Source organism: Schistocerca gregaria, chromosome 6 (genome assembly GCF_023897955.1).
Source record: "Schistocerca gregaria isolate iqSchGreg1 chromosome 6, iqSchGreg1.2, whole genome shotgun sequence".
In the NCBI taxonomy this organism is placed as follows: Eukaryota; Metazoa; Arthropoda; class Insecta; order Orthoptera; family Acrididae; genus Schistocerca; species Schistocerca gregaria.
This window is the reverse complement of record NC_064925.1, coordinates 514,318,962-514,329,918: the sequence shown is the minus strand read 5'-3', so window position 1 is coordinate 514,329,918 and position 10,957 is coordinate 514,318,962. Positions and strand designations below refer to the sequence as shown.

Below are 10,957 nucleotides of genomic sequence, written 5' to 3'. Positions count from 1 at the left end.
TCTCCCATGACTGTAGTTCTAATGGAATGTTGTCTACTCCTAGGACCTTGTTTCGACTTAGGTCTTTCAGTGCTCTGTCAAACTCTTCACGCAGTTTCGTATCTCCCACTTCATCTTCATCTACATCCTCTTCCATTTCCATAATATTGTCCTCAAGTACATCGCCCTTGTAGAGACCCTCTATATACTTCTTACACCTTTCTGCTTTCCCTTCTTTGGTTAGAACTGGGTTTCCAACTGAGCTCTTGATATTCATGCAAGTGGTTCTCTTTTCTCCAAAGGTCGCCCTAATTTTCCTGTAGGCACTATCTATCTTACCCCTAATGAGATAAGCCTCTACATCCTTACATTTGTCCTCTAGCCATCCCTGCTTAGCCATTTTGCACTTCCTGTCGATCTCATTTTTGAGACGTTTGTATTTCTTTTTGCCTACTTCATTTACTGCATTTTTATATTTTCTCCTTTCATCAATTAAATTCAATATTTCTTCTCTTACCCAAGGAGCTCTACTAGCCCTAGTCTTTTTACCTACTTGATCCTCTGCTGCCTTTAGTACTTCATCCCCTCAGAGCTATCCATTCTTCTTCTACTGTACTTGTTTCCCCCATAGCTGTCAATTGTTCCCTTATGCTCTACCTGAAACTCGGTACAACCTCTGGTTTAGTCAGTTTATCCAGGTCCCATCTTCTTAAATTCCCACCTTTTTTGCAGTTTCTTCAGTTTTAATCTATAGTTCATAGCCAATAGATTGTGGTCAGAGTCCACATCTGCCCCTGGAAATGTCTTACAATTTAAATCCTGGTCCCTAAATCTCTGTCTTACCATTATATAATCTATCTGATACCTTTTAGTCTCTCTGGGATTCTTCCATTTATACAACCTTCTTTTCTGATTCTTGAACCAAGTGTTAGCTATGATTATATTATCCTCTGTGCAAAATTCTACCAGACGGCTTCCTCTTTCATTTCTGACCCCCAATCCATATTCACCTACTATGTTTCCTTCACTACCTTTTCCTGCTCTCTAATTCCAGTCACCCATGAGTATTAAATTTTCGTCCCCCTTCAGTAGCTGAATAAATTCTTTTGTCTCATCATACATTTCACCAATTTCTTCATCATCTGAACTGTTAGTTGGCATATAAACTTGTACTACTGTAGTAGGCGTGGGCTTTGTGTCTATCTTGGCCATGATAATGCGTTCACTATGATGTTTGTAGTAGCTTACCCACACTCCTATTCTTTATTCATTATTAAACCTATTCCTGCATTACCCCTATTTGATTTTGTATTTATAACCCTGTATTCACCTCAGCAAAAGTCTTGTTCCTCCTGCCACCGAACTTCACTAATTCCCACTATATCTAAACTTTAACCTATCCATTCCCTTTTTAAATTTTCTGACCTACCTGCCTGATTAAGGGATCTGACATTCCACGCTCCGATCCGTAGAACGCCAGTTTTCTTTCTCCTGATAACGACGTCCTCTTGAGTAGTCCCTTTCAGGAGATCCGAATGTGGGACTATTTTACCTCTGGAATATTTTACACAAGAGGACGCCATCATCAATTAATCGTACAGTAAAGCTGTATGCCCTCGGGAAAACTTACAGCTGTAGTTTCCCCTTGCTTTCAACCGTTCGCAGTACCAGCACAGCAAGGCCGTTTTGGTCATTGTTACAAGGCCAGGTCAGTCAATCATCCAGACTGTTGCCCCTGCAACTGCTGAAAAGGCTGCTGCCCCTCTTCAGGAACCACCCGTTTGTCTGGCCTCTCAACAGATACCCCTTCGTTGTGGTTGCACCTACGGTACGGCTATCTACTTAAACCTAACGATATCACACACATCCAGGCTCAATGCAGGATTCGAACCTGCGACCGTATCAGCCGCGTGGTTTCAGGCTGAAGCGCCTAGAACAGCTGGGCCACCGGTTTTGGTATCCATATTAACGATAGACTGGTTCTAGAAATCGTTTTAATAGTTTTGCGATTGGTGAAACAAAACGATGTTAGTTGGCGTCCTAACATTTTACGATTCTTATTATGCTTAGCATATAAACCTACCCACTTGTCACATCATTACGCTCTTTTTACCTCACACGCATTACTGCTCACGATATAAAGAGACGAAACCAGGCAGAACAACATCAAATATGTAAGGAAGTTGGTTTCAAATCAGGTACGAGAAGTAGAAGCTCACACACTAGACATTTGTCAGTAAATCACACACAGCATCGCCATGCATCCCCTTGTACGAGGATCACTCCAAAAGAAATGCACACTACATTTTTTTAAATCCATCTTTTATTCTACATGTTAGAAAGTTTTACAGTGTGTAGATACATCCTTTAGGAATAATATTTTCATAACTCCACATAATTTCCATCCCTCTCAACTGCCTTACGCTATCTTGGAACCAGCACCTGTGTACCTGTACAGTAAAATTCTGGAACAACCTGTCAGAGCCACTGTTTTGCAGCGTGCACAAGGGAGTCATCATCTTCAAACCTTGTTCCACGGAGAGAGTCTTTCAGTTTCCCAAAGAGATGATAATCACATGGAGCCAGGTCAGGACTGTAAGGCAGGTGTTTCAGTGTTGTCCATCCGAGTTTTGTGATTGCTTCCATGGTTTTTTGACTGACATGTGGCCGTGCACTGTCGTTCAACAGCAAAACATCCTGCTTTTGCCGATGTGGCCGAACAAGACTCAGTTGAGCTTGAAGTTTCTTCAGTGTCGTCACATATCCATCAGAATTTATGATGATTCCACTTGGCATGAGGTCCACAAGCAAGAGTCCTTCGGAATCGAAAAACACCGTAGCCATAACTTTGCCAGCAGAAGGTGTGGTTTTTAATTTTTTTTCTTGAGTGAACTTGTATGGTGCCTCTCCATTGATTGTCTCTTCATCTCTGGTGAAACGTGATGAAGCCATGTTTCATCACCTGTCACAATTCTTCCAAGAAATTCATCTCCACCATTCTCATACTGTTCCAAAAGTTCGCTGCATACTGTTTTTGTTGTTTGTTCGTGAGCCACTGTCAATATCCTGGGAATCCACCTTGCACAAACCATTTTTAACACCAACACATTCAGTATTCTGCAAACACATCCTTCCCCTACCCCAACATAGCACTACAATTCGTTCACTGTGATGCGTCTGTCAGCAGTCACCAATTCGTTAACTCTCAGCACACTGTCTGGAGTGTATGCTGTACGAGGCCTGCTGCTGCGAGGCCATTTCTCAATATTGCCGTGTCCACTTTCATTACGTAACCTGCTTGCCCACCGACTAAGTATACTGCGATCGATAGCATCATCTCCATACACCTTTTTCAACCTCTTGTGGATGTTTCCCACTGTCTCGTTTTCACAGCACAGGAATTCTATGACAGCACGTTGCTTCTGCGAACGGCAAGTGTAGCAGCCATCTTGAAGACATGCTGTGACGACGCCACTGACGGGAACACGTTGAACTAAGTTTGAAAACAAGCGGAAAGGTTGTATCTACACACTGTAAAACTTTCGCACATGCAAAATGAAGACTGTATTTTTACAAAATTAGTATGCATTTCTTTTGGAGTGACCCTCGGACATACAGTAGCATATGATATTTCGAACATTCGTTCCCAAGTATGCCGTGATAGTGTTACAACTGCCTGACACGATGAGGTGGCATCTATGTGAAGGAGAAGGAGGTACGTATTGCGAGAGCATGTTGTAAATAGTGCAGATGTTATTCTGCGTTAATTATGTGTGACTTTTTTGTCTATGTGGCTGTGTTTACGAACGGTATACATTCCATAACGATAGTTCTCGTTCTGAATTAAAAGTGTCGTTTTATCTAAAAACTGTTTAATTACAAACTGCGAATAGCCAAGCAGCTTATAAAACCTCTAGCGGACCTCATCATATTTAAGCTTAGTGCGGTCATTCGACCTACGATCAACCAGTGTTTTCTCTGTAAGAGATACGACTGCAGAAGTTGGAAGATGTGTGGAACGAACAATTTCAGTGTGTGACAAAGCGTAAATATCCACTTGCAAACACTCGAATCTGTTGCAAAATCGCGTTTTCATCACTAATGTCGAGTGGAGTAGTTGCTCTGTTATTAGAGATGACTTATTTCGCACCCAGTGCCTAAAGGTATCTTTTTATAACTGACACCGAATCAAGTTTAGTAAAAACTATATAAACACCTCTAACAGTTAAGGTGCCTATTTTAGTCATTCAATTTAAGATCATATTGTGCTGCACCCATAACGGTTTATTCCATTGTGACTTATTTTAGCCAGTCGTTGTTTGGTTAGTATCGATGTAATAAATGTAACTTTGTTTTCAGAAATGCTATTACTGGAAAACAATAACACAGGGTGTCCCTCAAGGTTCGATTCTCGGTCAATTCTCTTTCTGTTGCATGTCTACGACTTATCATTAAACATAAATTCACCATCCGTTCTGTTTGCTGATGACACGTCTGTCTTGATAGAAAGCGAAGAAACAGAAACGATTCCTCATAGAGTCACTGGTACATTAGACAGGCTAGAGTCATTGTTCCAGTTAAATGGTCTGAAGCTAAACATATCAAAAACGAACTTGATTCAGTTTAGAACCAAACAGTCAAAATACCAGGAAACTGGTATAAATTATAAAAGTGGAGAATTAACAGAAGTGCATTCTGCCAAATTTCTAGGTCTACATCACGATAAGAATTTAAACTGGATCACACATATTACGTACCTGTGCAGCAAACTGGGTAGTTCTGCAAATGCCACACATATATTATGAAGTGCTACTAACATATCCACTCGCAAAGTAGCGTATCAAAGTTACTTTGAATCAGTGATAAGATATGGCATTATTTTCTGGAGGAGCTCCAGTAATACATCTGCTGAAGCTCCAGAAGAAAATTATCAGAGATATGTGCACTGCACAGCAAAGATAATCATGTCGTCCATTATTACAGAAACTAAAAGTTTTGTCTGTCCCTTTCCTATACATATACGAGCTAATGGTATTTTTACACAATAAACTGGAATTGTTCATTAAAAACTAATGTGATCATCCATACAGTACAAGGAATAATTTTATGCTTCCTGCCCATAGAATGAAATTATATGCTCAGATCCCACAATGTATGGGCATGAAAGTCTACAAAAAACTTGAAGGCAAAAACATTTTAAACATGGAACTAGGAATACTAAAAAAGAAGTTACGTGAAATTCTTATCCACAAATGTTATTACTCATTACAAGAGTTCATGAAAGATGAACTGATAATTTGAGCAGAATCCAACCGCAAATTAGCATTATATTGTGAATAAAGTCCTTTATCAAGAAAGATATTTAGCTATGCTGGAAAATAAGCAAATATAGATACTACTACATAGACTAAATATAGTTTTAAAAATTAATATTAGATTCTGGTTTGTAATTTTTGACGTGTCTCCTGTAACATAATCACATGATTTGTAAGTGTATGTTGTGAGACTAATAAATCATAATTCGCAATTCACAATTTGCGGTGTATACCAGTGGTAACCTTACAAAGAGGCTAATATGATCAGTATTAGAATAGTTCAGCAGCATCTCCCTTAATCGCCGACCGGTTGTAGGCGCTACAGTCTGGAAAAACGCGACCGCTACGGTCGCAGGTTCGAATCCTGCCTCGGACATGGACGTGTGTGATGTCCTTAGGTTAGTTAGGTTTAAGTAGTTCTACGTTCCAGGGAACTGATGACCTCAGAAGTTAAGTCCCGTAGTGCTCAGAGCCATTTGAGCCATCTCCCATAATCGCACAGCAAAACTCCACTGTATCATCCATTGCGACTGTAGTGATAATGCTTAATATGTAAATTGAAGGTGGGGGTGAGGGGCGGGAAGGAAAGGAAAGGGAAGGGATTACTGATGTCAGCTGCAGCGGGACATTTCGTGCAATCAACGGCGGCGAGCGAAAACGTTTACCAGCCCGGGATTCTAACCCGGGATCTCCTGCTTAGTAGGCAGGTGCGTTAACCACTGCGCCATCCGGAATTCAGTGTGCCTCATGGCCGCTTCACACACTCATTGAGCGCCGCCTGTCCTAAGCCCCTGTCCATTTCCTCCACGCTCGCTACTTAGATATTCCCGCAGGGGGTCGGACGTACTTGTGCATCCGCACTGAAGAAGGTCCATGTAGACGAATAGGAGTCTAAGACCAACTGATCCGTTGATCGCAGTTTGTGACTGTAAACGTCGACTGTGTTTTGTAGTTGTCATTTCAGCCCTCAGGTCAAAAACTGGTATGTTGTAACTCTCCAAGCTACGTCCATTTAATCTGTTTACTGTTTTTGTATTTTGGTTTCCATCTAAAACTGCCCTCCTCCACTTCTCAAGCCCATCCCCCCCTCCTACCTTACACACTTCCCTCCAATACAAAACTAACATATCCTTGATGTTTCAGAACATTTAACCGAACCTTTCTTTCAGTCATTTCATGTCCAAATTTCTTTTCAGTCCTGTAATATTCAGTATTTACTCATTAGTTATACGATTTACCCATCTGTTCTTCACCGTTCTTCCATATCATCACATTTCCAAAGCTTCTATTCTCTTCTTATCTGAGGTGCTTATCGTTTACTCTTCACTTCTGTGTAAAGCTGCACTCCAGGAAAGTGCTTTCAGCAATGACTTCCTAACACCGCAATCTATTTTCGATGTTAACAGATTTTTTCTCAAACCCTAGTCTTGCCATCGCGAGTCTACATTTTATATTCTCTCCGCATCGTCACTTGGTCTGCTGTCCAAGTCTGAATACTTACATAATGCTTTTAATGTCTCATTTCCTGATCTAATTCTCTCAGCATCCCTAGTCTGAATTCGACTACATTCCATTATCCTTGTTTTGTTTTTGTTAGTATTCCTTCTCTAAATTTCGTTAATTTATTCTCTAAATTTTTCTTTGGTTTCCTTTACTGCTTGTTCATGTGCAGATCGAATAACATCTCCGATAGGCTACAATCCTGTATTATTCCCTTCTGAACAGCTGATTTCCTTTGATGCCCATTGACTCTTGTAACTGCCGCCTGGTTTTTGTAAAAGGTGCGTATAATCTTTCGCTCCCTGTATTACACCCCTGCTACTTCGAGAATTTCAAAGAATGTTCTACAGGTATACAAATGCTATAAACCTAAGTATGGTTTTCTCTAATCTAAGTCGTAGGATCACGTATTAATATATTTCTTAAGAAGCCAAACAGAATTTTCATGAGGTCGGCTTCTACTAATATTTCTTCTGCAAATGCTTCTGTCAGTATTTGGCAAACTTGACTCATTAAACTGGTATTTTGGTAATACTCACACCTGTCATCACACGTTTTCTTTGGATCTGGATTTACTACCTTCTTCTAGAAGATCGAGGGCATGTCTCCCTGTCTCATACATCTTGCACATCAAGTGGAATAGTTTTGTCGTGGCTGGCTCTACAAAGGATATCAGCAGTAATTCTGTGGGAGTGTCGTTTACACCTGGAAACTTGTTTAGGGTCTTTCAGTGCTCTGTCAAATTCTTCATGCAGTATCGTATCTCCCATCTAACCTTCTCTTAATTTCACTTCCATCTCTATTACACTGCTTTCACTTCCCTGGTATAGCCTCTCAATATATGCCTCCCACCTTTTAGCTTTCACTTCTTTGCTTAGTACTAGTTTTCCATCTGAGATCCTGATAGTTACACAGCTGCTTCCAAAAGCATTTTTAATTTTCCTGTAGGCGATATCTATCTTTCTCCACGTTATAAACACTCCTAACCATTCCTGTTTAACCATTTTGCAATTTGTCAGTCTCACTGTTTGTATGTCTGTATTCTTTCGCCTGCTTCATTTACTGCACTTTTACATTTTCTTCTTTTAGCAGTCACATTCAATATCCCCTACGATGCAAGGATTTCTACAAGGCCTCGTTTATTTACCTGTTTGTACCTCTGCTGCCTTCACCCTTTCACCTCTCAGAGCTACCCATACGACTTCTGCTGTATTATTTTCACCTGTTTCTGTTAAACGCTGCCAAAAATTTCCTTTGAAACTTTCTGCAACTTCTGGTTCTTTCAACTCATCGAGGTCTCATCTTTTCAATTTCCTATATTTTACATTTTTTTAGTTTCAATTTACAGTTCATAATCAATAAGTCATGGTCAGAGTCCACATTTGCCCCTGGTAATGCCTTACAGCTAAATATATGGTTCCTAAATCTGTGACTTACCATTACACAATCAGTCTTACACCAAGAAGTGTGTCTAGGGTCTCTTCCACTTTCTTTCATGACTCTTAAACCGGATGTCAGCAATGATAAAATTATGCCCTGCAAAAATTCTACCAGGCGACTTCCTCTTTCATTCCTTTCCTGCACTCCATATTCTCCTGCAGTTTTTCCTTCCTTTTCCTGGTATCGACTGCGATTTCATCATAACAATTAAGTTTTCCTCTTCATTAACTATCTGAATAATTTCTGTTATCTCATCATAAAGTTTTTCAACTTCTTCACCATCTGAGGCGATAGTTGGTATATAACCTTTAACTGCTGGAGTGGCTGTTTGCTTCACATCTACCTTGCCAACGATGTTCGTAGTAGCTTACGCGCTTTCCTATTTTCTTACTCACTAATATACCTAATCCACCAGCACACTCATTTGATTTTGTATAAGGGACAGTATAATATAAATGATGGAAAAAAGTAAGTAAATTGTTTAATAGTTGAAAAGTAATCGCCGTAACTGTTAATACATTTATCCCACTGTGAGACAAGGCGATCAATGTCTTTGTGATTGCATTTGGAGTCGTGATTGTAACCAGGCGTGCACTTCTTCGTCCAGAACAAATCGACGGCAGCGAATGTCTTTGTTCAGGGCACCAAAACTACGGAAATCACATGAGCAGTGACTGGGATTGAATAGAGGATGTTAAGTGCTGCGCAGAGAACCTTCCGCTTCCATGGGAACCTATGGTGTTAGAAAATGGCAATATGATATATAAATGATATATCAACTTTCATATTTCTTAACCTTCATCGCTGTGTAAAAGCTCATATATGATTTACGTATCACGTCACGGCGATATGACACTTAAACAATAAATCAAATTAACGGAAAAGATTAGTGACGTACAGCTTCTTCTCATGCATTGCATTAAATACTGGACAGTTGTTGGCAATAGCCTCCGCAAAATTTGAGACTCAGACGATTTGACCAAAAATCACTAATATAAATTTTTAAATGACGAAAAAAATTGTGGCTGAAACAATAATGCAATCAGCAGTAGCGCAGCGCTTAGAGGTATAAAGGGTTTTGTATCACGAGATAAATCGCTGACGAAGATCAAAGAAGAATAAACCTGTAAGAGGACAGTTATTTCATTGGAAACTTTAATTGAATTATATGTCTGTTAAGCGTCGTCAAGCTCATTGCCAGCGGTTCAGAATGATTTACTTCTTTCCGTGATAAACAGTACGTCCCATTTCCCTGTGCGTAAAAGTAGCCCTTAAGCCCGTGTTTAATCTCTTCCCAATACAACGAATGGCACGTGCTACATAACGCTGGTGTTCAGTAATTCCAATTTTGCTTCGCAATGAAAGGCCTTAATAAATAAATGCCAATTAGTCACTGGGTTCTGTGGGAAAAAACAATATACTTATGTATGGTTTGGTTGGGAACAGAAAAATACACACACTGAAGTGATGCGTACAGAACAGTCAATCAATTAATTACCCACTGGTGGCAGAAACGGTGTCGCGCCGTGGTATACTGAGTCAACACAGACCGCAAAGTGACTTGGCGAGTGCCTAACAACGATCAGGCAGAATGCAGATTTGCTGTTTTACAGGAACGCTAGATCTAGGTGACAAGTGATAGAAGGGAAAGATTCAAATGCCAGCCGATGAATGATCTGACCAACTGACCAATTCATTCGGTGAAAAGTTCAGCCTCATGAGTTTGCTTCGGTTTAGAATCTCAGGATGTAAAACATACACCACAAGGGCAACTCTTGCTTTACCTTCCTATCGTATCTAGCGGGTAGTTCACGAATACAACCATTGGGACTTTGACAGACTTCTCTATCAAATAAAAGAAGCGCTAAAATGATATGCTTACTGGGAACTGAACCGCAACTAAGCAGTAAATGAGGCCGCCCGATAGGCCGTGCGGTCAAACTTACTGCTTTGAGGGCGGGAAGGAGCTCCGGTCCCCGGCACGAATCCGCCCGGCGGATTTGTGTCGAGGTCCGGTGGGCCGGCCAGTCTGTTCATGGTTTTTAGGCGGTTTTCCATCTGCCTCGGAAAATGTGGGCTGGTTCCCCTTACCCCGCCTCAGCTACACTATATCGGCGATTGCTGCGCAAACAAGTTCTCCACGTACGCGCACACCACCATTACTCTACCACGCAAACGTAGGGGCTACACTCGTCTGGTGTGAGACGTTCCCTGGGGGGTCCACCGGGGGCCGAACCGCACAATAACCCTGGGTTCGGTGTGGGGCGGCGGAGGGGTGAAGTGGACTGCGGTAGCCGTCGTGGGGTTGCGGACCACAGCGTCTGCGGCGGAGACGGAGCCTCTCCGTCGTTTCTAGGTCCCCGGTTAACATAACAAGCAGTAAATATATAAATGTCTCATTTATCTTGATCGCCCCAGTTTTTGTTGTTGTCAGGAGCCAAATAAAAAAAGTATCAACCAAATGTTGTTTAGCTAGCGCGACGACATAGCCGGGTTGTTGTCTTGCTCGTAACGTCATCCATTACGAAAGTATGAGCTCAGGTGCTCCATTCTCAAATGATACACTACATTTATTTTTCGGTTATCCACTTCCTGTCCTCAAATTCTGTTGAAAATCGTATCACCATGTAGCATTCACGTCAACATGACGTTTTTAAAAACCCAACACAAAACTGGCTTTCGTCTCCTGTATGAACACATAACGCATGTACCGAATTTACCAT

At 41.0% G+C, this 10,957-nt stretch overlaps 1 non-coding gene across 1 annotated transcript; it reads right to left on the bottom strand.

Moving 5' to 3' along the window:
• Positions 1–5,954: 5,954 nt before the first annotated feature.
• Positions 5,955–6,028, bottom strand: Trnas-acu (transfer RNA serine (anticodon ACU)). Its single transcript has one exon. It is a non-coding gene; the product is annotated as a tRNA-Ser (tRNA).
• Positions 6,029–10,957: the final 4,929 nt, after the last annotated feature.